Here is a 14,892-nt window from a genome sequence, read left to right as displayed (position 1 = left end):
ATTCCTGGGGCTCCCAAAGCCTAAGGGTGGGGCGTCGCAGCCCTTGTGCTCCCTAAGCCTAAGGGCTGGGGCGTCCTAGGCCTGGCGCGCCCTAGCCGAAGTGCTTGGGCGTCCCAGGCCATGGGTTCCCTAAGCCTAAGGGGTGGGGCGCCCAGGCCTTGGGCTCCCAAAGCCTAAGGGCTGGGGCGCCCCAGGCCAGGGGCTCCCAAAGCCTAACGGCTGGGGCGCCCCAGGACAGGGGCTCCCTAAGCCTTAGGGCTGGAGCGTCCCAGGTCTGGGGCTCCCAAAGCCTAAGGGCTGGGGCACCCCACGCCTTGGGCTCCCAAAACCTAAGGGCTGGGGCGCCCTAGGCCTGGCGCGCCCTAGCCGAAGGACTTGGGCGTCCCAGGCCATGGGTTCCCTAAGCCTAAGGGCTGGGACGCCCCAGGCCTGGGGTTCCCAATGCCTACGGGCTGGGGCGCCCCAGGCCTTGGGCTCCCAAAGCCTAAGGGCTGGGGCGCCCCAGGCCAGGGACTCCCTAAGCCTAAGGGCTGGGGAGCCCCAGGCCTGGGGCACCCAAAGCCTAAGGGCTGGGGCGCCCCAGGTCTTGGGCTCCCAAAGCCTAAGGGCTGGGGCGCCCCAGGCCTGGGGCTCCCAATTCTAAGGCTGGGACGCCCCATGCCAGGGGCTCCCTAAACCGAAGGGCTGGGGAGTCGCAAACCTTGGGCTCCCTAAGCCTAAGGGCTGGGGCGCCGCAGGCCTGGGGCTCCCTAAGCCTCAGGGCTTGAGCGCCCCAGGCGTGGGGCTCCCAAAGCCCAAGGGCTGGGGCGCCCTAGGCCTGGCGCACCCTAGCCGGAGGGCTGGGGCGTCCCAGGCCATGGGCTCCCTAAGCCTAAGGCCTGGGGCGCCCCAGGCCTGGGGCACCCAAAGCCTAATGGCTAGGGCGCACCAGGCCTTAGGCTCCCAAAGCCTAAGGGCTGGGGCTCCCCAGGCCTGTGGCTTCCAAAGCCTAAGGCTGGGATGCCCCATGCCAGGGGCTCCCTAAGCCGAAGGGCTGGGGCGCCCGATGCCTGGGGCTCCCTAAGCCTAAGGGCTGGGAAGCCCCAGGCCTGGGGTTCCAAAAGCCTAAGGGCTGTAGCGCCCCAGGCCTTGGGCTCCCAAAGCCTAAGGGCTGGGGTTCCCCAGGCCAGGGACTGCCTAAGCCTAAGGGCTGGGGCGCCCCAGGCCTGGGGCACCCAAAGCCTAAGGGCTGGGGCGCCCCAGGCCTTGGGCTCCCAAAGCCTAAGGGCTGGGCCGCCCCAGGCCTGGGGCTCCCAATTCTAAGGCTGGCACGCCCCATGCCAGGGCCTCCCTAAGCCGAAGGGCTGGGGAGTCGCAAGCCTTGGGCTCCCTAAACCTAAGGGCTGGGGCGCCCCAGGCCAGGGGCTCCCTAAGGCGAAGGGCTGGGGCGCCCCAGGCCAGGGGCTCCCTAAGCCGAAGGGCTGTGGCGCCCCAGGCCAGGGGCTCCCAAAGCCGAAGGGCTGGGGCGCCCCAGGCCTTGTGCTCCCAAAGCCTAAGGGCTGGGGCGCCCCAGGCCAGGGCCACCCTAAGACTTAGGGCTGGGGGGCTTCCGGCCTGAGGCTCCCTAAACCGAAGGGCTGGGGAGTCGCAAGCCTTGGGCTCCCTAAGCCTAAGGGCTGGGGGGCCCCGGCCTGGGGATCCCTAGCCGTAGAGTTGGTGCGCCCCAAACCTGGGGCTCCCAAAGCCTAAGGGCTGTGGCGCCCCAGGCCAGAGGCTCCCTAAGCCTAAGGGCTGGGGCGTACCATGCCTGGGGCTCCCAAAGCCTAAGGGCTGGGCCGCCCCAGGCCTGGGGCTCCCATAGCCTAAGGGCTGGGGAGCCCTAGGCCTGGGTCTCCCTAACCTAAGGGCTGGGGCGTACCATTCCTGTGGCTCCCAAATCCTAAGGGCTGGGGCGCCCCAGGAGTGGGGCTCCCTAAGCCAAAGGGCTGGGGCGTCCCAAGCCACGGGCTCCCTAAGCCAAAGGGCTGTGGCGCCCAAGTCCTGGGGCTCCCTAAGACTAAGGGCTGGGGCTCATCAGGCCTGGGGCTCCCAAAGCCTAAGGGTGGGGCGTCGCAGCCCTTGGGCTCCCTAAGCCTAAGGGCTGGGGCGCCCCAGGTCTGGGGCTCCCAAAGCCTAAGGGCTGGGGCGTCCCAGGCCTGGGGCTCCCTAAGCCTAAAGGCTGGAGTGCCCCAGGCCTGGGGCTCCCAAACCCTAAGGGCTGGGGCGCCCCAGGCTGGGGCACCCTATGCCTAAGAGCTGGGGCGCCCCAGGCCTGGGGCTCCCTAAGCCTTAGGGCTGGAGCGCCCCAGGTCTGGGGCTCCCAAATCCTAAGGGCTGGGGCAACCCACGCCTTGGGCTCCCAAACCTAAGGCTGGGGCTCCCCAGGCCTTGGGCTCCCAAAGCCTAAGGGCTGTGGCGACCCAGGCAAGGGGCTCCCTAAGACTAAGGTCTGGGGCGTACCATGCCTGGGGCTCCCAAAGCCTAAGGGCTGGGGTGCCCCACGCCTGGGGCTCCCTAAGCCTTAGGGCTGGAGCGCCCCAGGTCTGGGGATCCCAAAGCCTAAGAATTGGGGCACCCCACGCCTTGGGCTCCCAAAGCCTAAGGGCTGGGGCGCCCTAGGACTGGCGCGCCCAGGCCGATGTGCTTGGGCGTCCCAGGCCATGGGTTCCCTAAGCCTAAGGGCTGGGGCACCCGATGCCTGGGGCTCCCTAAGCCTAAGGGCTGGGATGCCCCAGGCCTGGGGTTCCCAAAGCCTAAGGGCTGGGGCGCCCCAGGCCTTGGGCTCCCAAAGCCTAAAGGCTGGGGCGCCCCAGGCCAGGGACTCCCTAAGACTAAGGGCTGGGGCGCCCCAGGCCTGGGGCACCCAAAGCCTAAGGGCTGGGGCGCCCCAGGCCTTGGGCTCCCAAAGCCTAAGGGCTGGGCCGCCCCAGGCCTGGGGCTCCCAATTCTAAGGCTGACACGCCCCATGCCAGGGGTTCCCTAAGCCGAAGGGCTGGGGAGTCGCAAGCCTTGGGCTCCCTAAGCCTAAGGGCTGGGGCGCCCCAGGCCTGGGGCTCCCTAAGCCTTAGGGCTGGAGCGCCCCAGGCCTGGGGCTCCCTAAGCCTTAGGGCTGGAGCGCCCCAGGCCTGGGGGACCCAAAGCCTAAGGGCTGTGGCGCCCCAGGCCAGGGGCTCCCTAAGCCTAAGGGCTGGGGCGTACCATGCCTGGGGCTCCCAAAGCCTAAGGGCTGGGGAGCCCCAGGCCTGGGGCTCCCTAACCTAAGGGCTGGGGCGTTCCATTCCTGTGGCTCCCAAATCCTAAGGGCTGGGGCGCCTCAGGACTGGGGCCCCTTAAGCCGAAGGGCTGGGGTGTCCCAAGCCATGGGTTCCCTAAGCCTAAGGGCTGGGGCGCCCCCGGCCTGGGCCTCCCTAAGCCTTAGGGCTGGAGCGCCCCAGGTCTGGGGCTCCCAAAGCCTAAAGGGCTGGGGCACCCCACGCCTTGGGCTCCCAAAGCCTAAGGGCTGGGGCTCCCCAGGCCTTGGGCTCCCAAAGCCTAAGGGCTGGGGTGCCCCATGCCTGGGGATCCCAAAGCCTAAGGCTGGGGCGCCCCATGAGGGGCTCCCAAACCTAAGTCCACGGGCGCCCCAGGCCTGGGGCTCCCAAATCCTAAGGGCAGTGGCGCCCCAGTCCAGGGGCTCCCTTAGCCTAAGGTCTGGGGCGTACCATGTCAGGGGCTCCCAAAGCCTAAGGGCTGGGGCTCCCCCGGCCTGGGGCTCCCAAAGCCTAAGGGCTGGGGAACCCCAGGCCTGGGGCTCTCTAACCTAAGGGCTGGGGTGTACCATGCCTGTTTCTCCCAAATCCTAAGGGCTGGGGCGCCCCAGGATTGGGGCTCCCTAAGCCGAAGGGCTGGGGCGTCCCAAGCCATGGGTTCCCTAAGCCTAAGGGCTGAGGAGCCCCAGGCCGGGGGCTCCCTAAGCCGAAGGGCTGGGGCGTCCCAGGCCATGGGCACCCTAAACCTAAGGGCTGGGGCGCATCAGCCTGGGGCTCCAAAAGCCTAAGGGCAGGGGCGTCGCAGCCCTTGGGCTCCCTAAGCCTTTGGGCTGGAGGGCTTCAGGCCTGGCGCTCCCTACGCCGAAGGGCTGGGGAGTCGTAAGCCTTGGGCTCCCAGAGACTAAGGGCTGGGGCGCCCCAGGCCTGGGGATCCCTAAGCCTTAGGGCTGCAGCGCCCCATTTCTGGGGCTCCCAAAGCCTAAGGGCTGGGGCACCCCACGCCTTGGGCTCCCAAAGCCTAAGGGCTGGGGCGCCCTAGGCCCGGCGCGCCCTAGCCGAAGGGCTTGGGCGTCCCAGGCCATGTGTTCCCTAAGCCTAAGGGCTGGAGCGCCACATGCCTGGGCTCCCTAAGCCTAAGGGCTGGGATGCTCCAGGCCTTGGGCTCCCAAAGCCTAAAGGCTGCGGTCCCCCAGGCCAGGGACTCCCTAAGCCTAAGGGCTGGGGCGCCCCAGGCCTGGGGTACCAAAAGCCTAATGGCTGGGGCGCCCCAGGCCTTGGGCTCCCAAAGCCTAAGGGCTGGGGCGCCCCAGGCCTGGGGCTCCCAATTCTAAGGTTGGGACGCCCCATGCCAGGGGCTCACTAAGCCGAAGGGCTGGGGAGTCGCAAGCCTTGGGCTCCCTAAGTCTAAAGGCTGGGGCGTCCCAGGCCTGGGGCTCCCTAAGCCTTATAGCTGGCGCGCCCCAGGCCTGGGGCTCCCAAAGCCCAAGGGCTGGGGCGCCCTAGGCCTGGGGCACCCTAGTCGGAGGGCTGGGGCGTCCCAGGCCATGGGCTCCCTAAGCCTAAGGGCTGGGGCGCCCCAGGCCTGGGGCACCCAAAGCCTAAGGGCAGGTGCGCCCCAGGCCTTGGGCTCCCAAAGCCTAAGGGCTGGGGCGCCCCAGGCCTGCGGCTCCCAAAGCCTAAGGCTGGGATGCCCTATGCCAGGGGCTCCCTAAGCCGAAGGTCTGGGGCGCCCCAGACCAAGGGCTCCCAAAGCCTAAGGGCTGGGGCGACCCAGGCCTTGTGCTCCCAAAGCCTAAGGGCAGGGGCGCCCCAGGCCTTGGGCTCCCAAAGCCGAAGGGCTGGGGCACCCCGGCCTGGGGATCCCTAAGCCTTAGGGTTGGAGTGCCCCAGGCCTGGGGCTCCCAAAACCTAAGGGCTGGGGCGACCTAGGCCTGGCGAGCCCTTGCCGAAGGGCTGGGGCGTCCCATGCCTGGGGCTCGCTAAGCCTAAGGGGTGGGACGCCACAGGCCTGGGGCTCCCTAAGCCTAATGGCTGGAGCGCCCCAGTCCTGGGGCACCCAAAGCCTAAGGGCTGGGGCGCCACAGGCCTTGGGCTCCCAAAGCCTAAGGGATGGGGTGCCCCAGGCCTTGGGCTCCCAAAGCCTAACGGATGGGGTGCCCCAGGCCTGGGGCTCCCAAAGCCTAAGGCTGGGCCGCCCCATGAGGGGCTCCCTAAGCCGAAGGGCTGGGGTGCCCCAGGCCTGGGCTACCAAAGCCTAAGGGCAGGGGAGCCCCAGGCCTGGGGCTCCCTAACCTAAGGGCTGGGGAGTACCATGCCTGTGGCTACCAAATCATAAGGGCGGGGGAGCCCCAAGACTGGGGCTCCCAAAGCCGAAGGGCTGGGGCGTCCCAAGCCATGGATTCCCTAAGCCTAAGGGCTGGGGGCCCCAGGCCTGGGGCTCCCGAAGCCGAAGGGCTGTGGCGCCCAGGGCCTGGGGCTCCCTAAGCCTAAGGCCTGGAGTGCCCCAGGCCTGGGGCTCCCAAATCCTAAGGGCTGGGGGGCCCCAGGCCTTGGGTACCCTATGCCTAAGGGCTGGGGCGCCCCAGGCCTGGGGCTCCCTAAGCCTTAGGGCTAGAACGCCCCAGGTCTGGCGCTCCCAAAGCCTAAGGGCTGGGGAATCCCACGCCTTGGGCTCCGAAAGCCTAAGGTCTGGGGCGCCCTAGACCTGGCGCGCCCTAGCTGAATGGCTTGGGCGTCCCAGGCCATGGGTTCCCTAAGCCTAAGTGCTGGGGCGCCCCATGCCTGGGGCTCCCTAAGCCTAAGGGCTGGGACGCCCCAGGCCTGGGGTCCCCAAAGCCTAAGTGCTGGGGCGCCCCAGGCCTTGGGGTCCCAAAGCCTAAGGGCTGGGGCGCCCCAGGCCATGGACTCCCTAAGCCTAAGGGCTGGGGAGCCCCAGGCCTGGGGCACCCAAAGCTTAACGGCTGGGGCGCCCCATGCCAGGGGCTCCCTAAGCCGAAGGGCTGGGGAGTCGCAAGCCTTGGGCTCCCTAAGCCTTAGGGCTGGGGCGCCGCAGGCCTGGGGCTCCCTAAGCCTTAGGGCTAGAGCGCCCCAGCCCTGGGGCTCCAAAGCCCAAGGGCTGGGGCGCCCTAGTCCTGGCGCACCCTAGCCGGAGGGCTGGAGCGTCCCAGGCCATGGGCTCCCTATGCCTAAGGGCTGGGGCGCCCCAGCCCTGGGGCACCCAAAGCCTAAGGGCTGGGGCGCCCCAGGCCTTGGGCTCCCAAAGCCCAAGGGCTGGCACTCCCCAGGCCAGGGGCTCCCTAAGCCTAAGGCCTGGGGCGCCCCAGGCCAGGGGCTCCCAAAGCCGAAGGGCTGGGGCGCTCCAGGCCTTGTGCTCCCAAAGCCTAAGAGCTGGGGTGCATCAAGCCTGGGGCTCCCAAAGCCTAAGGGCAGGGGCGTCGCAGCCCTTGGGCTCCCTAAGCCTAAGGGCTGGGGCGCCCCAGGTCTAGGGCTCCCAAAGCCTAAGGGCTGGGGCACCCCAGGCCTGGGGCTCCCTAAGCCTAAGGCCTGGAGTGCCCCAGGCCTGGGGCTCCCAAAGCCTAAGGGCTGGGGCGCCCCAGGCCTCGGGCACCCTATGTCTAAGGGCTGGGGCGCACCAGGCCTGGGGCTCCCTAAGCCTTAGGGCTGGAGCGCCCCAGGTCTGGGGCTCCCAAAGCCTAAGGGACGGGGCACCACACGCCTTGGGCTCCCAAAGCCTAAGGGCTGGGGCGCCCTAGGCCTGGCACGCCCTAGCTGAAGGGCTTGGGCGTCCCAGGCCATGGGTTCCCTAAGCTAAGGGCTGGGGCGCCCCATGCCTGGGGTTCCCAAAGCCTAAGGGCTGGGGCGCCCCAGGCCTTGGGGTCCCAAAACCTAAGGGCTGGGGCGCCCCAGGCCAGGGGCCCCCAAAGCCTAAGGGCTGGGGCGCCCCAGGCCTGGGGCTCCCAATTCTAAGGTTGGGACGCCCCATGCCAGGGGCTCACTAAGCCGAAGGGCTGGGGAGTCGCAAGCCTTGGGCTCCCTAAGTCAAAGGGCTGGGGCGTCCCAGGCCTGGGGCTCCCTAAGCCTTATATCTGGCGCGCCCCAGGCCTGGGGCTCCCAAATTCCAAGGGCTGGGGCGCCCTAGGCCTGGGGCACCCTAGTCGGAGGGCTGGGGCGCCCTAGGCCTGGGGCACCCTAGTCGGAGGGCTGCGGCGTCCCAGGCCATGGGCTCCCTAAGCCTAAGTGCTTGGGCGCCCCAGGCCTGGGGCACCCAAAGCCTAAGGGCAGGGGCGCCCCAGGCCTTGGACTCCCAAACCTAAGGGCTGGGGCGCCCCAGGCCTGCGGCTCCCAAAGCCTAAGGCTGGGATGCCCCATGCCAGGGGCTCCCTAAGCCGAAGGGCTGGGGCGCCCCAGACCAGGGGCTCCCAAAGCCAAAGAGCTGAGGCGCCCCAGGCCTTGTGCTCCCAAAGCCTAAGGGCAGGGGCGCCCCAGGCCTTGGGCTCCCAAAGCCAAAGGGCTGGGGCACCCCGGCCAGGGGATCCCTAAGCCTTAGGGTTGGAGTGCCCCAGGCCTGGGGCTCCCAAAACCTAAGGGCTGGGGAGATCTAGGCCTGGCGAGCCCTTGCCGAAGGGCTGGGGCGTCCCAGGCCATGGGTTCCCTAAGCCTAAGGGCTGGGGCACCCCATGCCTGGGGCTCGCTAAGCCTAAGGGGTGGGACGCCACAGGCCTGGGGCTCCCTAAGCCTAATGGCTGGAGCGCCCCAGACCTGGGGCACCCAAAGCCTAAGGGCTGGGGCGCCACAGGCCTTGGGCTCCCAAAGCCTAAGGGATGGGGTACCCCAGGCCTTGGGCTCCCAAAGCCTAAGGGATGGGGTGACCCAGGCCTGGGGCTCCCAAAGCCTAAGGCTGGGCCGCACCATGAGGGGCTCCCTAAGCCGAAGGGCTGGGGTGCCCCAGGCCAGGGGCTCCCAAACCTAAGTACTTTGGCGTCCCAGGCCTGGGCTACCAAAGCCTAAGGGCTGGGGAGCCCCAGGCCTGGGGCTCCCTAACCTAAGGGCTGGGGAGTACCATGCCTGTGGCTACCCAATCATAAGGGCGGGGGAGCCCCAGGACTGGGGCTCCCTAAGCCGAAGGGCTGGGGCGTCCCAAGCCATGGATTCCCTAAGCCTAAGGGCTGGGGGCCCCAGGCCTGGGGCTCCCTAAGCCGAAGGGTTGGGGCGTCCCAGGCCATGGGCTCCCTAAGCCTAAGGGCTTAGGCGCCCAGGGCCTGGGGCTCCCTAAGCCTAAGGGCTGGGGCGCATCAGGCCTGGGGTTCCCAAAGCCTAAGGGCAGGGGCGTCGCAGCCCTTGGGCTCCCTAAGCCTAAGGGCTGGGGCGCCTCAGGTCTGGGGCTCCCAAAGCCTAAGGGCTGGTGTACCCCAGGCCTGGGGCTCCTAAGCCTAAGGCCTGGAGTGCCCCAGGCCTGGGGCTCCCAAAGCCTAAGGGCTGGGGGGCCCCAGGCCTTAGGCCCCCTATGCCTAAGGGCTGGGGCGCCCCAGGCCTGGGGCTCCCTAAGCCTTAGGGCTAGAACGCCCCAGGTCTGGGGCTCCCAAAGCCTAAGGGCTGGGGAATCCCACGCCTTGGGCTCCCAAAGCCTAAGGGCTGGGGCGCCCTAGACCTGGCGCGCGCTAGCTGAATGGCTTGGGCGTCCCAGGCCATGGGTTCCCTAAGCCTAAGTGCTGGGGCGCCCCATGCCTGAGGCTCCCTAAGCCTAAGGGCTGGGACGCCCCAGCCCTGGGGTCCCCAAAGCCTAAGGGCTGGGGCGCCCCAGGCCTTGGGGTCCCAAAGCCTAAGGGCTGGGGCGCCCCAGGCCATGGACTCCCTAAGCCTAAGGCCTGGGGAGCCCCAGGCCTGGGGCACCCAAAGCTTAACGGCTGGGGCGCCCCAGGCCTGGGGCTCCCAATTCTAAGGCTGGGACGCCCCATGCCAAGGGCTCCCTAAGCCGAAGGGCTGGGGAGTCGCAAGACTTGGGCTCCCTAAGCCTAAGGGCTGGGGCGCCGCAGGCCTGGGGCTCCCTAAGCCTTAGGGCTAGAGCGCCCCAGGCCTGGGGCTCCAAAGCCCAAGGGCTGGGGCGCCCTAGTCCTGGCGCACCCTAGCCGGAGGGCTCGAGCGTCCCAGGCCATGGGCTCCCTAAGCCTAAGGGCTGGGGCGCCCCAGGCCTGGGGCACCCAAAGCCGAAGGGCTGGGCCGCCCCAGGCCTTGTGCTCCCAAAGCCTAAGGGCTGGGGTGCATCAAGCCTGGGGCTCCCAAAGCCTAAGGGCAGGGGCGTCGCAGCCCTTGGGCTCCCTAAGCCTAAGGGCTGGGGCGCCCCAGTTCTAGGGCTCCCAAAGCCTAAGGGCTGGGGCACCCCAGGCCTGGGGCTCCCTAAGCCTAAGTCCTGGAGTGCCCCAGGCCTGGGGCTCCCAAAGCCTAAGGGCTGGGGCGCCCCAGGCCTGGGGCACCCTATGTCTAAGTGCTGGGGCGCCCCAGGCCTGGGGCTCCCTAAGCCTAAGGGACGGGGCACCACACGCCTTGGGCTCCCAAAGCCTAAGGGCTGGGGCGCCCTACGCCTGGCGCGCCCTAGCTGAAGGGCTTGGGCGTCCCAGGCCATGGGTTCCCTAAGCTAAGGGCTGGGGCGCCCCATGCCTGGGGTTCCCAAAGCCTAAGGGCTGGGGCTCCCCAGTCCTTGGGGTCCCAAAACCTAAGGGCTGGGGCACCCCAGGCCAGGGGCTCCCAAAGCCTTACGTCTGGGGCGCCCCAGGCCTGGGGCACCCTATGCCTAAGTGCTGGGGCGCCCCAGGCCTGGGGCTCCCTAAGCCTTAGGGCTGGAGCGCCCCAGGTCTGGGGCTCCCAAAGCCTAAGGGCTGGGGCTCCCCAGGCCAGGGACTCCCTAAGCCTTAGGGCTGGGGCGCCCTAGGCCTGGCGCGCCCTAGCCGAAGGGCTTGGGCGTCCCAGGCCACGGGTTCCCTTAGCCTAAGGGCTGGAGCGCCCCATGCCTGGGTCTCCCTAAGCCTAAGGGCTGGGACGCCCCAGGCCTGGGGTTCCCAAAGCCTAAGGGCTGGGGCACGCCAGGCCTTGGGGTCACAAAGCCTAAGGGCTGGGGCGCCCCAGGCCAGGGACTCCCTAAGCCTAAGGGCTGGGACGCCCCAGGCCTGGGGTTTCCAAAGCCTAAGGGCTGGGGCGCCCCAGGCCTTGGGGTCCCAAAGCCTAAGGGCTGGGGCGCCCCAGGCCAGGGACTCATAAGCCTAAGGGCTGGGGAGCGCCAGGCCTGGGGCTCCCAATTCTAAGCCTGGGACGCCCCATGCCAGGGGCTCCCTAAGCCGAAGGGTTGGGGAGTCGCAAGCCTTGGGCTCCCTAAGCCTAAGGGCTGGGGCGCCGCACGCCTGGGGCTCCCTAAGCCTTAGTTCTAGAGCGCCCCAGGCCTGGGGTTCCCAAAGCCCAGGGCTGGGGCGCCCTAGGCCTGGCGAACCCCAGCCGGAGGGCTGGAGCGTCCCAGGCCATGGGCTCCCTAAGCCAAAGGGCTGGGGCGCCCCAGGCCTGGGGCACCCAAAGCCTAAGGGCTGGGGCGCCCCAGGCCTTGGGCTCCCAAAGCCTAAGGGCTGGGGCTCCCCAGGCCTGTGGCTCCCAAAGCCTAAGGCTGGGATGCCCCATGCCAGGGGCTCCCTAAGCCGAAGGGCTGGGGCGCCCCAGGCCAGGGGCTCCCTAAACCGAAGGGCTGGGGCGCCCCAGGCCAGGGGCTCCCAAAGCCGAAGGGCTGGGGCGCCCCAGGCCTTGTGCTCCCAAAGCCTAAGGGCTGGGGCGCCCCAGGCCAGGGACTCATAAGCCTAAGGGCTGGGGAGCGCCAGGCCTGGGGCTCCCAATTCTAAGCCTGGGACGCCCCATGCCAGGGGCTCCCTAAGCCGAAGGGTTGGGGAGTCGCAAGCCTTGGGCTCCCTAAGCCTAAGGGCTGGGGCGCCGCACGCCTGGGGCTCCCTAAGCCTTAGTTCTAGAGCGCCCCAGGCCTGGGGTTCCCAAAGCCCAGGGCTGGGGAGCCCTAGGCCTGGCGAACCCCAGCCGGAGGGCTGGAGCGTCCCAGGCCATGGGCTCCCTAAGCCAAAGGGCTGGGGCGCCCCAGGCCTGGGGCACCCAAAGCCTAAGGGCTGGGGCGCCCCAGGCCTTGGGCTCCCAAAGCCTAAGGGCTGGGGCTCCCCAGGCCTGTGGCTCCCAAAGCCTAAGGCTGGGATGCCCCATGCCAGGGGCTCCCTAAGCCGAAGGGCTGGGGCGCCCCAGGCCAGGGGCTCCCTAAACCGAAGGGCTGGGGCGCCCCAGGCCAGGGGCTCCCAAAGCCGAAGGGCTGGGGCGCCCCAGGCCTTGTGCTCCCAAAGCCTAAGGGCTGGGGCGCCCCAGGCCTGGGGCTCCCTAACACTTAGGGCTGGGGGGCTTCCGGCCTGAGGCTCCCTAAGCCGAAGGGCTGGGGAGTCGCAAGCCTTGGGCTCCCTAAGCCTAAGGGCTGGGTTGCCCCGGCCGGGGATCCCTAAGCCTTAGGGTTGGAGCGCCCAAAGCCTTGGGCTCCCAAAGCCTAAGGGCTGTGGCGCCCCAGGCCAGGGGCTCCCTAAGCCTAAGGGTTGGGGCGTACCATGCCTGGGGCTCCCAAAGCCTAAGGGATGGGCCGCCCCAGGCCTGGGGCTCCCATAGCCTAAAGGCTGGGGAGCCCCAGGCCTCTGCCTCCCTAACCTAAGGGCTGGGGTGTACCATTCCTGTGGCTCCCAAATCCTAAGGGCTGGGGTGCCCCAGGACTGGGGCTCCCTAAGCCGAAGGGCTGGGGCATCCCAAGCCATGGGTTCCCTAAGCCTAAGGGCTGGGGCGCCCTAGGTCTGGGGCGCCCTAGCCGAAGGGCTTGGACGTCCCAGGCCATGGGTTCCCTAAGCCTAAGTGCTGGGGCGCCCCATGCCTGGGGCTCCCTAAGCCGAAGGGCTGGGCGTCCCAAGCCATGGGTTCCCTAAGCCTTAGAGCTGGCGCGCCCCAGGCCTGGGGCTCCTTAAGCCGATGGGCTGGGGCGTCCCAGGCCATGGGCTCCCTAAGCCTAAGGGCTGTGGCGCCCAGGGCCTGGGGCTCCCTAAGACTAAGGGCTGGGGCGCATCAGGCCTGGGGCTCCCAAAGCCTAAGGGTGGGGCGTCGCAGCCCTTGGGCTCCCTAAGCCTAAGGGCTTGAGCGCCCCAGGTCTGGGGCTCCCAAAGCCTAAGGGCTGGGGCGCCCCAGGCCTGGGGCTCCCTAAGCCTAAGGGGTGTGGCGCCCCAGGCCAGGGGCTCCCTAAGCCTAAGGTCTGGGGTGTACCATGCCTGGTGCTCCCAAAGCCTAAGGGCTGGGGCGCCCCAGGCCTGGGGCACCCTATGCCTAAGGGCTGGGGCGCCCCAGGCCTGGGGCTCCCTAAGCCTTAGGGTTGGAGCGCCCCAGGTCTGGGGATTCCAAAGCCTAAGAATTGGGGCACCCCACGCCTTGGGCTCCCAAAGCCTAAGGGCTGGGGCGCCCTAGGACTGGCGCGCCCTAGCCCAAGTGCTTGGGCGTCCCAGGCCATGGGTTCCCTAAGCCTAAGGGCTGGGGCGCCCCATGCCTGGGGCTCCCTAAGCCTAAGGGCTGGGAAGCCCCAGGCCTGGGGTTCCCAAAGCCTAATGGCTGGGGCGCCCCAGGCCTTGGGCTCCCAAAGCCTAAGGGCTGGGGCGCCCCAGGCCAGGGACTCCCTAAGCTTAAGTGCTGGGGCGCCCCAAGCCTGGGGCACCCAAGCCTAAGGGCTGGGGCGCCCAAGGCCTTGGGCTCCCAAAGCCTAAGGGCTGGGGCGCCCCAGGCCTGGGGCTCCCAATTCTAAGGCTTGGACGCCCCATGCCAGGGGCTCCCTAAGCCGAAGGGCTGGGGAGTCGCAAGCCTTGGGCTCCCTAAGCCTAAGAGCTGGGGCGCCCCATGCCAGGGGCTCCCTAACCTTAAGGGCTGGGGCGCCCCACGCCAGGGGCTCCCAAAGCCTAAGGGCTGGGGCGCCCCAGGCCTTGTGCTCCCAAAGCCAATGGGCTAGGGAGCCCCAGGCCAGGGGCTCCCTAAGACTTAGGGCTGGGGGGCTTCCGGCCTCAGGCTCCCTAAGCCGAAGGGCTGGGGAGTCGCAAGCCTTGGGCTCCCTAAGCCTAAGGGCTGGTGCGCCCCGGCCTGGAGATCCCTAAGCCTTAGTGTTGGAGCGCCCCATGCCTGGGGCTCCCAAAGCCTAAAGGCTGGGGCACCCTAGGCCTGGAGCGCCCTTGCCGAAGAGGTGGGGCGTCCCAGGCCTTGGGCTCCCAAAGCCTTAGGGCTGGGGTGCCCCAGGCCAGGGGCTCCCTAAGCCTAAGGGCTGGGGCGTAACATGCCTGGGGCTCCAAAAGCCTAAGGGCTGGGGCGCCTCAGGCTTGGGGCTCCCAAAGCCTAAGGGCTGGGGAACACCAGGCCTGGGGCTCCCTAAACTAAGGGCTGGCGCGTACCATGCCTGTGGCTCCCAAATCCTAAGGTCTGGGGCGCCCCAGGACTGGGGCTCCCTAAGCCGAAGGGCTGGGGCGTCCCAAGCCATGGGTTCCCTAAGCCAAAGGGCTGAGGAGCCCCAGGCCTGGGACTCCCTAAGCCAAAGGGTTTAGGCGTCCCAGGCCATGGGCTCCCTAAGCCTAAGGGCTGTGGCGCCCAGGGCCTGGGGCTCCATAAGCCTAATGGCTGGGGCGCATCTGGACTGGGGCTCCCAAAGCCTAAAGGCAGGGGCGTCGCAGCCCTTGTGCTCCCTAAGCCTTAGGGCTGGGGCACCCCAGGTCTGGGGCTCCCAAAGCCTAAGTGCTGGGGCGCCCCTGGCCTGGGGCTCCCTAAGCCTAATGGCTGAAGCGCCCCAGGCCTGGGGCTTCCAAAGCCTAAGGGCTCGGGCACCCCAGGCCTGGGGCTCCCTAAGCGTAAGGGCTGAAGCGCCCCAGGCCTGGGGCTCCCAAAGCCTAAGGGCTGGGGCGCCCCAGGCCTGGGGCACCCTATGCCTAAGGGCTGGGGCGCCCAAGGCCTGGGGCTCCCAAAGCCTACGTGTGGGGCGCTCAAGGCCTGGGGCTCCCTAAGCCTAAGGGCTGGAGCGCCCCAGGCCTTGGGCTCCCAAAGCCTAAGGGTTAGGGCGCCCAAAGCCTTGGGCTCCCAAAGCCTAAGTGCTTGGGCGCCCTAGGCCATGGGCTCCCTAAGCCTAAGGGCTGGAGCGCCCAAAGCCTTGGGCTCCCAAAGCCTAAGTGCTTGGGCGCCCTAGGCCATGGGCTCCCTAAGCTTCAGGGCTGGGGCGCCCCAGACGTGGGGCACCCTAAGCCGACGGGCGAGGGCGCCCCAGGCCTGGGGCACCCAAAGCCTAAGGGCTGGGGCGCCCAAGGCCTGGCGCGCCCTAAGCCGAAGGGCTGGGGCGACCCAGGACATGGGCTCCCTAAGCCTAAGGGCTGGTGCGCCCCATGCCTGGAGCTCCCTAAGCCTAAGTGCTGGACCGCCCCAACCTGGGGCTCACAAAGCCTAAGGGCTTGGGCGCCCTAGGCCTGGCGCGCCCTAAGCCGATGGGCGGGGGCGCCCCAGGCCTGGGGCTCCCTAAGCCTAAGGGCTGGAGTGCCCCAGGCCTTGGGCT

The sequence above is a fragment of the Tenrec ecaudatus genome, chromosome 11 (assembly GCF_050624435.1).
Source record: "Tenrec ecaudatus isolate mTenEca1 chromosome 11, mTenEca1.hap1, whole genome shotgun sequence".
Classification (NCBI taxonomy): domain Eukaryota; kingdom Metazoa; phylum Chordata; class Mammalia; order Afrosoricida; family Tenrecidae; genus Tenrec; species Tenrec ecaudatus.
The sequence above is the reverse complement of the archived record's forward strand: the minus strand, read 5'-3'. Positions refer to the sequence as shown.